Genomic DNA, 9,847 nt, shown 5'->3' with positions numbered 1-9,847 from the left:
GCCCGGCTAGCTCAGTCGGTAGAGCACGAGACTCTTAATCTCGGGGTCGTGGGTTCGAGCCCCACGTTGGGCGGTAACGGTTTTCTATGATGTAACATGAAACAACCTCTGAACATACCATCCACCGCTCGTCTAGATCAACCAATCTGCTAAACACTAGACAGCTGAAGAGTCATTCAGTACTTAAAGACAAACCACAATTCTGTTTGAAACAGTGAGTGAGGATGCACGGGAGACTGAAGGAAGTGTGTCACTATTCACTGCTGAACATTGTACATTACGTGTTATTCATCATCTCAGTAACCTTTGCAAAGAAGGATTAGCAAACAGTAAAGGATACAAGAATTTCAGGTTAAAAAGGTTGAAGTGTAGTGCAGTTGTGCGCAATGTGTTTGCCCCGCATTTTAACAGCAACTTGAAAAGTGATATGGGTAGTTAGAAGTTTAGCTTCTTACCTGATGAGAGTAATGACATTACTGTAACGAAACTATTGGGTATTGCTGTCCAGTTCTATTCTGAAAGTAAGAATAAGATTATAATGACTTTCCTGGACCTTGTTGAGCTGACTGACTGTAATGCTAATGGAATATGTGATCCCATCAAGAAGTCTTTTAAGAATAATAGGTTGGAGTTACAAAACCTTATTACAATTAGCACCGACAATGCTTCTGTGATGACAGATGTTAACAGTGGAGTGTATGATACACTCAAGTTAGAAGTTCCTCATCTGATCCTAATCAAGTGTGTGTCATTCTCTGCAGCTAGTTGTCTCATGCTGCAGCAGAGTGTCTCCCTAGTAACCTGGATTTTATTATCAGAGAAACCTATAATTGGTTCTCCCACTCTGCCAGTGATGGTCAAGCTCCATTGAAATTTATACAGCTAAGCCAGACTTCATGGCTGTCAATTGAATCAGCAGTTGTCATAATACTGCAGCAGTGGGTTGAACTTATGACTCACATTGAAATGGCAAGAAATGATGAAAGGTGTTACACATCTCAGAATCTCTATGAGATGTTTTGTGACAAGAAAAACTATGCCTTCCTGATATTCCTGAAGCATATTCTTGGAGAAGTCCAGTGCGTAAATGAGAAACTTGAAGCTGAGGTACAGGATCCAAGCAAACTGCTAAGTGACCTTATTCAACTTATTGATTCCATAAGTTCTAAGGTTCTCATCCCAGGCAGAAATTAAAGGAAGGAGATTCAGTAGAGAACTACTTAGAACCGCGTGCGTCCTTGGGGTGCACGTTTGAAAAGGAGATGGCATAATGTAAGTTTCCTGATGAAAAGGATATTAGAGGAAGATACATACAGCTTGTAGTGGAGTTGGTGAAACAGCTTCGTCAACGTTTGCCAGACACTGTCCAAGTGTCACAGTCAATGTCATCACTGAGTACAAGTGAATGCCTGCAACCCATAAAGCCTGGAATACTGGAATTAGCAAAGATGTTTACCGATGACGAAAAATTCTCACACGCATTGAGTTCCAGTGGAGGAAGCTTCATCATGTATTGTGGAAGCAGAACACTGGCGCCCTAGCACTCTGGACTGAAACAGCCTCGTACAAGGATGCAACAGGAGGAAATCTTTAGTTATATGAACATCGTGAAGTGAAAGCTTCCATATTGATTATCAAAAGCTTAAATGCAATACTAACTATCAAGTATGGACTAAGATGAAATGGAAACTGTTGTTATGATTATGAACTGCCTGAGGAAGTACTGAAAAACACTGGGTTATTGAAAAGATACGAGTTATCACAACCACAACCTGGACCCTCACATAGACCACCACAACCCCAGGTCACCGAGGACGAAGAGACTGTGGATTGATAATTAGCAGATCTGGGATAATGGTGAGTATTTTAGTGTTAAAGCAGTCAGTTGTACCTGTCATTAATCATTTGGCACGTCAAAGAGCAGAAATAATTCGAAGAGCATTTTTTTCGCTGTCATTTTAGCAAGTTTAACGCTTTTTTAGCGCTTTTCGGGAGAGAATCTAGCGCCATATAGAATTTGGGTCAGCAACTTTGGTGCTCAAAAGGTTTCAGTAGCTCGTTGGTGGTCAGTCAGGACGGGTGTTCGCGCTGTTCTGGTTATCCGATGTGTTTTATCTTTATCACGGAGTGGGACAGAGAGAAATGATAACCTAACTTGATGAATAGAGAAGTTTCCTGGGCTCTGGGATCCCCAAAATGGATCGTACTACAATAAAACCGTCAAGTATGGTCGCTGGGTTAGCGCTGCACTGGGTATCTGGCAATTATTTCACATGATCGTAAGAAAAATTAAAGAATTAATAAACATCACTTTTCTTTTGTCTTATTTTTTCAATATTTGACATATTTCATTCATTGATTTCAATCAGATTCGGTAAAAGTTGTGATGATTCAACATTGTGTTTGTAAAACGTCCACTGTGGATCTTCCTCCGTTCCTGAAATACTAAGATAACGACCTTGTGGACGCCGACCACAACACATCAACACCCCAGTCACAACTCCACGTGGTCACGCTGGCCTCAACCAATCACAACCCCACGTGGTGATCCTGGCCTCAACCAGTCACAACCCCACGTGGTGATACTGGCCTCAACCAGTCACAAGCCCCACGTGGTAAGCTGGCCTCAACCAGTCACAACCCCACGTGGTCACGCTGGCTCAACCAGTCACAAGCCCCACGTGGTGACACTAGCCTCAACCAGTCACAACTCCACGTGGTGATACTGGCCTCAACCAGTCACAAGCCCCACGTGGTCAGGCTGGCCTCAACCAGTCACAACCCCACGTGGCCACCCTGGCTTCAACTAGTCACAAGCCCCACGTGGTGACACCGGCCTCAACCAGTCACAACCCCACGTGGTGACACTGGCCTCAACCAGTCACAAGCCCCACGTGGTCAGGCTGGCCTCAACCAGTCACAACCTCACGTGGTCACCCTGGCTTCAACTAGTCACAAGCCCCACGTGGTCACGCTGTCCTCAACCAGTCACAATCTCCACGTGGTCACGCTGGCCTGAATTAGCTACAACCCCACGTGGTCACGCTAGCCTCTACCGGTCACAAGTCCCACGTGGTCACGTTGGCCTCAACCAGTCACAAGCCCCACGTGGTCACCCTGGCCTCAACCAGTCACAACACCACGTTTTCACGCTACCCTCAACCAGTCACAAGCCCCACGTGGTCATGCTGCCCTCAACCAGTCACAAGTCCCACGTGGTCACGCTGGCCTCAACCAGCCACAAGCCCCACGTGGTCATGCTGCCCACAACCAGTCACAAGCCTAATGTGATCATGCTGCCCACAACCAGTCACAAGCCCCACGTGGTCACGGTAGCCTCAACCAGTCACAACCCCTCGTGGTCACGTTGGCCTCAATCACTCTATATCAACTGTCACCTGCCACCAATTATTGTATCAGATGGGCAATGCCTGGAAGACGAGAGCGATGTGCTTTCAGACTATATCTTCACAGAAACTACATAGTAAAAATAATTTTGTAACTATAGCTTTAGAATGATTTAAAAAAGACAAAGTTACATGAAGCATAAAAACGGTCTTAGAAAAGGAGAGTTGCAAGTGTAGCAGCAGCAGGTGGAGAAGATCTTGGTCAAGATGTTATAACCGGCAGGTCATGATGCGGCCCATCATCTACAAGTGGTACACACACCATCCCTAGACCACACTTACACTACACTTGACCCAGCCTTGTGGCACCCGCGCCAGCCAGGTACTCACTGGGAGTCAACATTATATCCTGACAACAAACTTGGACCTACAACTAAACACAACTTATAAATAATAACCCAGCTGGCTAGATTGACAACCATCATGGCGGTCCGCCAGACATCTGTATATCTCAATCTTTCCTTCATTTATTCTCTTAACTTTTTCATGTCATATCCCAACTCCTCTGTTCATCAACATCTTTACGTCATCTCATAGAAAGGGATATTTACACAGTAAGAGTGTATGTGGCACTCAATCTCTCTTGGTATTTCTTCACACAAGTCTCTTTTCCAAGTTCACTTCCTCTCGCCACCTCTTCTCCCCGACATTGTTTCCTCTTTTTCGAAAACCTCTTCAGATCTTCACTGTCGTCTCCACAAGGTGATCAGACATCCTACCAGCAGCCCCTTTCAGCACATTTACACCCAAAAGTCTTTTTTTTACACGCCTCTCAATTAACATGTAATCCAGTCATGCCCGCTGACCATCTCTCCTACTTACATACGTATATTTGTGTATATCACATTTTACAAACCAGGTATTCCCAATCACCAGTCCTTTACACACACACAACACAAGTTGTTCACCATTTCCATGCGTCTCAGTTATACCCTCCACTGCCACATTACTTACCTTCGCATTTAAATCACCATCACTAATACCTGGTCTCTTACATCATAACTGCTGACACACACACTCGCTTGCTCCCAAAATACTTCCTCTCTAAGTGCCATTTGACCCGACCTAATGGGGTAGGACAATGGTCATTATCTTCACTACCCTCTGGACACCTCTGGTCCTTGACCTCAGCCACTACACTCTCCACTTCAATACTATCTCACTAAACGCTTGAAATCAGATAATGTCAAAATCCTAATTCTTCGTCAAGATCTTTACTACAACGTTGGATGAACATACTGAGTGTTGGAGATTCGAACCCATGACCTTGATCTTTGAGACTCAGACTCGGTGATAATGTGTACCACACCTGCCAGTGAATTCCAATACTTAATCAACCAAATCTTAAGACCACACGTGTACGTACTAAACTCTAGATAAAGATATGGTCAACGAAAGATATTTCATATATCTGGTTTGAAAACTGATAAGATCAGGAAATAAGATTTAATCATTATCTTTATCGGACGATTATAATGCCCAACAACACACGTTAGGTACACAACACACTCCCTACTAACCTACAAGTTAAATGACAATCCATACCATATCTAACTTCCCACTTGATAACCAGCATATTGTATCCTTCAGTAGCAGATATATTATACTTAATGATAATAATAATCATAATGATTATAATAATGATAACAATGATACTAATGATAATAATATTGATAATAATAATAATAATGATGATGATAATAATGATACATAATGATAATGATAATGCCAATAATGGTGATGATAATAATGATTATAATAATAATAATAATAATAATAATAATAATAATAATGCTAATAATAATAATGATAATAATAATAATGACAATAATGATAATAATAATGATAATGAAAATAATGATAATGATGATAATAATGATGATGATAGTGATAATAGTAATAGTAATAATGTAATTATGATAAATATTACGGTACGGAGGTGGAGGGAACAAGGAGAAGAGGGAGACCAAATTGGAGGTGGAAAGATGGAGTGAAAAAGATTTTGTGTGATCGGGGCCTGAACATGCAGGAGGGTGAAAGGAGGGCAAGGAATAGAGTGAATTGGAGCGATGTGGTATACCGGGGTTGACGTCCTGTCAGTGGATTGAATCAAGGCATGTGAAGGATCTGGGGTAAGATGGAAAGCTGTGTAGGTATGTATATTTGCGTGTGTGGACGTATGTATATACATGTGTATGGGGGGGGGGGGGTTGGGCCATTTCTTTCGTCTGTTTCCTTGCGCTACCTCGCAAACGCGGGAGACAGCGACAAAGTATAATAAAAATAAAAATAATATTACGGTACTATAATACTAATGGCGGTAAAACATTCAATACAGTTGCGTCTTCCTAATATAACAAGACAATATGGTCTAAATATACCACATACCGGTGTTACACTGAGTTAAAAGAATTAAACTCCACGAACCATGATTTTGTCTTGATCTGTCCTTGTAACAGTATTTTGAACCTATACTCATCTTGGTGTATATTGTTTAGTTTTCGTAACCATTACATGAATATAAGTCAACATGTTTTCAGGAAAAAATAAGTTTTTCCAACTCTCTCCCATAATGCACAAATAGTAAACACACACACACACACACACACAGAGCGGAGCCAGGCTGGAGGCGGGGCATCGTGACGTCACAGGCAAGTCCCTCCCCCCGCCAGATCCAAACATGTGTTGTGTCTGGTGATGGCGGTTCAAGATTTCCCACATTTATATTGATCTTTACATTATCATCCACTCCCAAAGTCACCTGGCATTCTTGTGTTTCAACAACAGACGTGATATATGCAACACCAGGCAAACATTGTACCATTATCTGATAGGTTAATTGGTGCAGAATCAAGAACCAGTGAATTTCATCGCCGCCATAAGTAAGTAAGGAAGGTGACTTTAATGATGATAAATACGACCTGGTATGGCTGTGTCTACACACTACCGCCATCTGGTCAACCTGGTACGTACGAACCTTAACCTTAAAGTGGCCTACGTAAACGCGAACTTAAAATCTATCCATTTAACTGTCATTCATTAATTAGCATTTAAACACCATCTTTTAAACGTAAACCTTCCACTTGCATTATATTAACAAGTACTCTAAGATACGTCATACAAACACAAGGTTTAAAGCTGAAACTCGAACTTTTAAGTCCGTCAATTTAACACCTACTTTAGAATTAGCAAAAAAATGCGAATTTTTAACTCCGCCAAAAAGCAGCTTGTGTATGTAATGCTTCATTTAATTGAACATTTTTAAAGTCAGTTAAATTAATGGTATCCTTTGATGTTCATCATTAAAACATAAACCTATGAACTCTGTCTCTAGAACTAAGCACAAACTTTTACGTTCCATCATAGGAAAGGAAACTTGCAAAATCTATCAAAATTCGTCACATAACGCGAACTTTTCAACCCTTCCATTTACCTGGGCCACTCTTCCCTGGCTGCCATTCATATTTTGTCCTTTTAAACTGTGACTTTATTACACTTTCGTTCATTCATCATGACTTTATTACACTTTCATTCATTCATCATGACTTTATTACACTTTCATTCATTCATCATGACTTTATTACACTTTCATTCATTCATCATGACTTTATTACACTTTCATTCATTCATCATGACTTTATTACACTTTCATTCATTCATCATGACTTTATTACACTTTCATTCATTCATCATGACTTTATTACACTTTCGTTCATTCATCATGACTTTATTACACTTTCATTCATTCATCATGACTTTATTACACTTTCGTTCATTCATCATGACTTTATTACACTTTCATTCATCATTCATCAACTAGTTCGTCTCACTGATATTCCATTCATAAACTTCATTTGTGCATCTCATAGTTTGACCGCCATGTTGCATGTTTCCTTAAGGTTTATAATTCTTTGTGTATTTAATAATAGAAGATTCAGTGATATTTCTCGTGGTACTGGAGTTAGAGTTAATAACTGAGATGGCATTATAATCTCTAACTCCAGTACCACGAGAAATATCATTGAATCTTCTATCATTAAATGCACAAAGAATTATAATCTTGATATAAGTGATTGTCTATACAAATTGCATAAATTTAGTGTTGATAAAATTTGTAAGGAATTCATCTTGTCCACATAATTAGTTTATGATACACTTGTTGTCTGTCTCGGACAATCACATGTTTACCAAATGGCGTACTAGCTACGTCTCTTCGTTGTATATCAACTGAGTGTTATATTTCTCTCTTGTGTCTCCCCTGATGATGTGGTTATTACATGAAAGTGCACTTGGGAACTTGTCATGTTTCATTTTCCCCGTGGACTCATAGGAATATACTTGATCACGCGCAAAATTGTGATCCTTTCCAATATATATATATATGTATATAATATATATATATATATATATATATATATATATATATATATATATATATATATATATATATATATATATATATATATATATATATATATATATATATATATATATATATATATATATATCCTTCAGTATGTTTACTTTCGATAATGAGGGACATAAGAAGGAGCCAAGCAAGTAAATTTCGTCAAAGACATCTCTCTTTTCTAAACGCTGCCTCGCAAAGATTTTCATTAATTCAAATTGAAGAAACAGACGTATTTTTCTATTGTCTGGTTAGCTCAGTGGTAGAGCGTGAGTCTGACACACTCAAGGTCGTGGGTTCGAGACCCACACCAGACATATTTTTTGTCTTTTTCTTTTTTCATTTTGTCCGCATCACATGTGTGCAACATTCAGTATGTTCGTCCAACGTTATAGTGAAGATCTTCACAATAAATTGGGGTTTTCGACCTTATCTGAAAGTGTCAGGTCCACCAAGACGTCCTTGAAATCTTCCAGAAGCTTCTGGCGATCCTCCTCCAACTGCTGGGCACATCAGAGTTAACATGGGCCGGACATCGGTTGTGGAACGACTTAATCTGCTTCCAGTAGTTAGCAGGGATTATAATGAGGGCTCTGACCTCATACCAGGTCAGCTTAGTTCCAGTCTATTGCTTAGTTCCAGTCTATTGCTTAGTTCCAGTCTATTGCTTAGTTCCAGTCTATTGCTTAGTTCCAGTCTATTGCAACGAAAATAAAAAAGTAAAACATTTCTTCTTGGAAAATTGAGAGGAAAACACGACAGCAACATGGAGATTTACCCTGTGGTTATTTTGCCGGCTAGTCGGCAACGGTCGGTCAAACAGTATTTTGCCGTGGTAATCTCAGTGCTTTTTATAATACTATGTCACAAAATATGTTCTTGGGGGCGTAGCTCAGTGGTAGAGCGCTCGCTTGGCATGCGAGAGGACCCGGGTTCAAACCCCGGCGCCTCCATTTTTTATTTGGAAAATTCATTGTTTTCAGTCTTGTATATATATATATATATATATATATATATATATATATATATATATATATATATATATAGATAGATATATATATATATATATATATATATATATATATATATATATATATATATATATATATATATATATATATATATATATATATATATATATATATATATATATATATATATATATATATATATATATATATATATATATACATATATGCATATCTCGTCCGATCAGGGAAGTTAAGCAACGTTGGGTCTGGTTAGTACTTGGATGGGTGACCGTCTGGGAACACCAGATGCTGTTATCCCTGGTGATAGGGAAGAAAGAATACTTGCCTCATATTCCCTGCGTGGCGTACAAGGCGACTAAAAGGGGAGGGAGCGGGAGGCTGGAAATCCTCTCCTCTCATTTTCAATTTTCCAAAAGATGGAACAGAGAAGATATAAAGATATTGTAAAGTTGTAACTAATATAAGATATAAGAATGAATGGAAGATACGGATGTAGCTGAAACAAGGAGTAATGAAGATTAAGGTGCAATGAAAATTATTCTGTAGTGAAGATAAATACATATGTTGAGATTTTGTATTGAACATCAAGAAGTAATGATAATGATGAGAGTGTAGTGACGATGACGGTTTAGTTAGGGAGTGGTGACAATTGCCTTTACAATGATACTAAGGAGGTAACACAATGAGGAACACAAACTTTCCAAAGCTACGTTCAAGTCAGACTTTGAACTAAGTTCGGTAAACAGAAGGATGATGTTAAGATGAGAGTGTAGTGAAGAAGAGTATAGTGATGATAAGGATATTGTCAAGATAGGTTGTAGTGAAGATACGAATGTAGTGAAGATACGAATGTAGTAGAGATAAGGGCTATCAAAGAGTAAAGTTTATTCAAAATGATTATGTAGTGAAGATAAGAACTACTTTTAGTGAACAGTAGGGAGTGCAATGATGATGGTATGGTAGAAATAACGGTGTAGTGAAGAAGAGGGTATAGCGAAGATATAATTTAGTGAGAATAAGCTAATAGTGAAGATACACGT

At 39.1% G+C, this 9,847-nt stretch overlaps 3 non-coding genes across 3 annotated transcripts; all 3 read left to right on the top strand.

Moving 5' to 3' along the window:
* Positions 1-73, top strand: TRNAK-CUU (transfer RNA lysine (anticodon CUU)). The gene has a single exon. It is a non-coding gene; the product is annotated as a tRNA-Lys (tRNA).
* A 7,987-nt stretch (positions 74-8,060) lies between these two features.
* TRNAV-GAC (transfer RNA valine (anticodon GAC)) lies at positions 8,061-8,132 on the top strand. The gene has a single exon. It is a non-coding gene; the product is annotated as a tRNA-Val (tRNA).
* A 564-nt stretch (positions 8,133-8,696) lies between these two features.
* TRNAA-GGC (transfer RNA alanine (anticodon GGC)) lies at positions 8,697-8,768 on the top strand. The gene has a single exon. It is a non-coding gene; the product is annotated as a tRNA-Ala (tRNA).
* Positions 8,769-9,847: the final 1,079 nt, after the last annotated feature.

The sequence above is a fragment of the Panulirus ornatus genome, chromosome 42, assembly GCF_036320965.1.
Source record: "Panulirus ornatus isolate Po-2019 chromosome 42, ASM3632096v1, whole genome shotgun sequence".
NCBI classification, from domain to species: Eukaryota; Metazoa; Arthropoda; class Malacostraca; order Decapoda; family Palinuridae; genus Panulirus; species Panulirus ornatus.
Note: the sequence above shows the minus strand (reverse complement) of the source record. Positions and strands in the feature narration are given on the sequence as shown.